A 6,000-nucleotide genomic window follows, 5' to 3' on the forward strand; every position below is an offset into this window, starting at 1 on the left:
AGCGCACCCCCTTCCTGCCACAGGCAAGAGGGCCCCCTGCTCTGGGCCCTACACTTGAGAAGCCCCCACTCCGCCCTCCTCCGGGGACACCCTCCCTCCTCCGGGGACATCCTCCCAGGGCAGCGTTCTACCTGGGGTTGAGCCACACCTCACAGGCTAAGGGCCCGTCCATGCCCCTGAGGGCGGCTAGCACACCAGGAAAGCCCTCCCAGGCCTGCCCAGCCCACCCCCCCCTTCCCAGCCCTGCCCGGGGAGCTGTTTCCTCCCAGTGTGCCGCCTGGAGTTGGTGGACAGTCTATTTGTTTCAATGCACAGCCGCTGGGAGAGCCGGGACAGACCGCACTGTGCAGACACGTTTGGAAAGACCCAGGCGCTGGGAGCATCACCAGGCGGGGCCCCGATTTTCTCCTCCTGCACAGCCCCCACCGCCTGGTCTGCTTCTGCCCACGCGGAGCCGATGGGGGGAGAAGGCGAGGCCCTGTGGTCACTTCAGCCTCCGACTTCCTGCCGAGGGTTGGCGACATCCATCACGGTTCCTCTCCAAATTCATCGACTGGCCCGTCCCTGGTCGCCATAGCAACCACCCCCCCAGTGCTTTTGTGATCAAGAAATGGAATTCATCACCGTGTCATTCGGTGAACTCTTCTCCAGACACATGGAGGGAGGAACAGTTACCGGAAGCCCAGCACCTACAAAAGGGCCTTTGTTCCCAGAACAGTTCAATGGCCGAGAGGCGCAGACACCAGCTCAGAAACGGGCGGCTCCTGGTTAAGGAGAGCCGGGAGCTCCACACACAGCTCCCGGCCCCCCCGCAGGTAACCCCCGGCCGCAGGTAACCGGAGCCCTCCTGACGGATCAAAGGCAGTGAGGTCTGATGCTTCCCTCCCACTGTCCTGGGTTCGGCTTCACTATTTCCCATGAGGGATGTGGGTGGGGTGGGTTCCCTCTGCCCCTCTTGGTTCTTCTAGCTGCTCCAATGGTTAAAATAACATAAGGCCGCTCAGCCGGCAGGGCTCAGGGGTTGAGCATCCACCTATGAACCAGGAGGTCACGGTCTGTTCAATTCCCGGTCAGGGAACATGCGGGGTTATGGGCTTGATCCCCAGGAGGGAGTGTGCAGGAGGCAGCCGATCTATGGTTCTCTCATCATGGATGTTTCTCTCTCTCTCTTTCTCTCCCTTCCTCTCTGGACCAACAAAAATATTTTAAAAATAAAAGAAGGCAGACTAACCGAAGAACAGCAAGAACACAGCGCAGGGGAATTCGCAGAGCATGAGAATTCCAAAGGTTAGAAATGAAGATGAGGTGTGTGCGTCCTTCCGGACGAAGGAGAAGGGAGGACAGGGCCGGGCCTTTAAAGGGGAGTGAGGCGGTTCACAGGGAGATGGAGGAGCCAATGTTTAGTGAACAGGTGCCGGCTGGGCCACCTAGAGACTGCGTCGCAGAGGGACTTGGACCCCAGGCCTTGCTGGGCCCCCTGGCACCCCAGGTTCTGATTACACTGTGGTTAGTGGCTCTGTGGTGATAGTTCTAACAGGCCTCTATGGGGCGCGGCTACGGTGTTTGGCCAGGATCAAGCCTCGGCCTAATGAAAGGACAGGGTCCTCTCATGGCCACGTGCAAGTCCCAGCTGGAGGGCAGGGCCCCCCCAGCACAATCATAGCCAGCGGCTGTGGCTGTGAGCTTGACCCTATGGTCCGAACACGTGGCCCCGCGTGCCTTGTGCTAGAGTTCAGGTGCATGTAGTTGAGTGAGGTTGGAGCTCACGAGAATGCTGTAAACAACGCGATCACGCCCCTGCTTTGCCTCGTGGCAGCTGCTATAAAATAAAGACACGGCTTGTGGGCGCCGGCGCTGTCGCCTCATCAGAGAGCGGCGTCCCACCGAGACCCAGCTCCCATTCTCTGGTCTGTCTTTCCTTAATCCTTTCACCCCCCGCCCCCTCCCTCAGTTTACCTTTGGCTTCAACAGGCCTCCATCTTCAATTCTTTTTTATTTATTTTATTTTTTTAATTTAATATAATTTATTGATTTTTTACAGAGAAGAAGGGAGAGGGATAGAGGGTTAGAAACATCAATGAGAGAGAAACATCGATCAGCTGCCTTCTGCACGCCCCCCAGTGGGGATGTGCCCGCAACCAAGGTACATGCCCTTGACCGGAATCGAACCTGGGACCCTTCAGTCCGCAGGCCAACGCTCTACCCACTGAGCCAAACCGGTTCGGCCTTCTTCAATTCTTTCCCAAAGTTTGGGGGAAGGTCAAGGGTTATTCCTGAGTCTTATTTCTTTTAATATAGATATAGATTAGATATAGATATAGATATAGATATAGATATAGATATAGATATAGATAGATATAGATTTCAGAAAGAAATGGAGAGGGACAGAGAGAAAAACATGAATGATGAGAGAGAATCATGGATCAGCTGCCTCCTGCATGCCCCGTACTGGGGATCAAGCCTGCAACCTGGGCATGTGCCCTGACCAGGAATCGAACCATGACCTCTTGGTGCATGGGATGATGCTCAACCACTGAGCCACACCAGCCAGGCCAGAGAGCTCTTCAGAGCAATGAAAAGAGCAGGAGAAACAATTGTGCGTGCAACATTTTAAAAGATGGTACAGACAAATGCACAGGGGAAAAAAGGGAAATGATCAAGCTGTCTCAAACAGAAGACCTGTGGCAGGAAGGGCATTGGGCCGCAAACCTACCCACAGAAAATGCAGTCCAGTGGGTGAAGGCCAGGCCAGGCTTTCCGAGCCTCACGGAGCACACGGCCCCTCCCCTCGCGGATACCAGCTGCTCTGAAAAATCTGGGACAATGGCAGCAGGACGGGCTCCCCACCCCCTTTCACAAGGACGGCATAACTTTGATGTCAAACACAGGCCAGAGCAGCACCTACAAGGAGAATGCGAACGCAGATGCGCCAGCCCGAGATCAGGATTAGCGAGCCCAATCCAGCGATCTATATATAAACACTTCACCCTGAGCGGCGTCTCACTCGGGGACAGGAAACCGCTCAGCGCTGACACATCTGCGACAGGGACCCACCACACTAACAGGCCGCAGGGGAGCCCTGGCTGGCGGCTCGGTGGCTGGAGCATCACCCTGTTCACCAGAAGGTGGGCACGCCAATTCGCCTTTGATGGTCCATTTAATGAATCACCTTTCCGAGCAGGATTGAGCCTGGCCCATCGGGGGACGCTCTCTGGCCTGGATGGGGGAGTGGAGGGTTCGCAAGGGGCGGTTCCGGGGGGCCAGCTCCCTCCAGGCGCACCCTCCACCCCGGGGTCAGGATTTCAGGGCTGCGTGTGCGCAGCAGCGTGCAGGGCTGGCTGTGAGCAATCCTCTCTCTGGGCTGTGAAGGGAGAAATAATCGCCAGGGCCCCAGGGGAATCGCAGCCGGCAGCTGCTCTTTCACACCCACGGAGCCATTCTCCGCGGCAGATCTGGGCGAAGACTGATGGAGCCTCGCACCGTTCAAAGGGGCGTCCCCTGCAGAGGTCCTGTGGGGGCGCTGGGCTCCCGCCCCCTGTGCTGGGCAGAGGTGGGGCTGCAGAGGCCGGCAGGGGGTCAGGCAGCACCCCACTGGGGGCCTCAGAGCCACACATCCCAGCATCATCTTAGGTAGAAGGTTCAAGCCCGTTGAATGCCTGGGCTCTCGGAAGCAGGTACAGGAATGTCACTACTTTCTAGACCAGGGGCTGAGGTTCAAGGTCGCGTGGCTCGAAAATAGAGGAGGCAGGACTCAAACTGATTCCTGGACTGACCCTGAACGGGCAGCACCCAGACTGCAGGCGGGGTGTCTGTCTCCTGCTGGGACAACAGCTTCTGGGGGTCACGAGCTCCCCGTTATGCCATGCGCAGAGGGAGGGAGCCCCAGCTCTGATGCCTCCCTAACCCCCACCCCCACCCCCACCCCCACTGGCGGCTGCCGGTTTGAATGGAGTTTAAGGAGAAAGAAGCAAGGACCCACATGGCTCAGTGGTTGAGCATCGACCTATGAACCAGGAGGTCAAGGTTCGATTCCCAGTCAGGGCACAGGCCTGGGTGCCTGGGCTGCGGGCTCCATCCCCTGTGGGGTGTGCAGGAGGCAGCCGATCCATGATTCTCTCTCATCATGGATGTTTCTATCTCCCTCTCCCTCTCCCTTCCGCTCTGACATCAGTTAAAAAAGAAAGAAAGAAACAGGGACCCAGCTTCAGATGAAGGGGCATCTTCAGAGGCAGACGCCGCTCCAGCCCCGCCATTCAGCGCGATTAACTGAAGCCGCAGCCCCAGTCGATGGAAGAGCGGGCGCATTATCAGTTTGCCACAACCAGTAATCATTATCCCCGGCTTCTGCTGCCTCGCCTGCAGCCGGCTAGAGCGCCCCCCCCCCCTCCCCCGCCCCCCGCCCCCCGCAGTCAGCTGCGTTTTAATCAGCGATGGCACAGGAGGCACCCGGAGACAATCGTGGCATCACTCGGCGCGCCGCTGCTCACAGATCGGAATAGAGACGTTCCAGGGTGCGTTCAGGTGGCCTGACACCGTGCAAGTTAATTTCTAGAAAAATTAAGCATCACTTGGAGATGAGTGGGGACGGGTGTGGTTTCCAGATGGTACAGGGACGGCCCCAGGGTGTTGATCCTGCAGGAAACCTTTGCAAAGACTCACCGTGGCCTCTGAACGTTTGTCCAGAATCCCCACCCTCAGCATAGGCGGGACAGAGGCTTGGAAAGCGAGAGCGGGCCCACATTTAAAAGCGTTTACTTGGTGCCGGAAGGAGGGGACAGCTCGGGGAGGGTGGCCTGGGGCCGGGAGGGGAAGGGACCATCTAGTCCACACACGTTTCCTGAGCCAATTCCATGGGCCAAGCCAGGTGCTGGGCCTCCAAGGTGGGGCCACACTGTCCCTGACCTTGAGGCCTGACAAGCGCAGGAGGGAGGAGTTCCTCCCTCCTCACCCCACTGGCGGGGAGGGAACCCCCCATTAAGCAGTAGTGGGTGACTGAGTGCATGGCACCCGGCCCTGGGCAGGTGAGCTGGTCAGCAATTTGCAGGTAACAGATGCTCACAGCCTGGGGGAGGGAGACTCCATGCGCCCTGTGAGGCCACATGGGGGTTGCACTCGGGAGCAGAGGGAGAAACCAGGATCTGGGGGAGGTGGCTTTGTAGCAACAAGAGGGTGGGGTCGCCCCAATTCCCATTGGAGGATGAATTGAATGATTCTGCAGGTGGGAGGGAGGACGGACAGATCCACAAGGTGGAGAACGGTAGGGGTGGGTGCAGCGAGTCTGAACAGGTGGGGGACCTTCCCTGCTGCGGGCCATCTGGTGAGAGGCGCTGAGCTTAGTTCAGCCTCTGGGGTCTTGGGAGGCTCCAAGGTCCAGGCCGCAGTTAATATTGTGCGTTCAGCCGGCTAGAGGCTCCCCTTTGGGGGGCGAGGTGCTGGAGGCTTCACGGAGGGGGTGGCATTGAAGGTTGGCCATGAAGGATGAGCAGCGGTTGCAAAGCGCGAGACAGGGCATGAAGGTGAGGGGGAGGCAGCCAGAGGCAGGGCCTGGAAGGGGGTGCAGAGCCCACGGTGAGGAAAGGACCCGGGTGTGGAGAGGGCGTGGTGGCGAGGCGCTGGGAGTGGAGGAAGCCGAGGGCTGAGGCCAGGGGTGCCGCGCTGGGGGGAGGGGGTTCTCCGTGTGGAGAAGAAAACGCTTGGAAGGAAAACAGGAACCAGCAGCGGTGGCCACAGGATCAGCCAGACCAGGAAGGAATGTCACAGCGAAGGGGGTCCCCGGGTGTTGAGTGCCACTTGCACCTCAATGACCCCCAAATTGTGAGTCCAGGCCAGGATTCTCCCAGAATTCCAGGCTCAGATGCCCCGTCAGGTCTCCACCCACATTCACTGCCTGAGCGTCTGGGGTACCAGGCACCGTGTGAGTCAGAGAAGGCCCCACCCCCGGGCGCTCCTCTGCAGGGTTCCCGCTCCTTCAGGGCTGCGGTGATGCCTGGTGAGTCCCCA

This window comes from Myotis nattereri (genome assembly GCF_964212035.1).
Source record: "Myotis nattereri genome assembly, chromosome: 16".
NCBI lineage: Eukaryota > Metazoa > Chordata > Mammalia > Chiroptera > Vespertilionidae > Myotis > Myotis nattereri.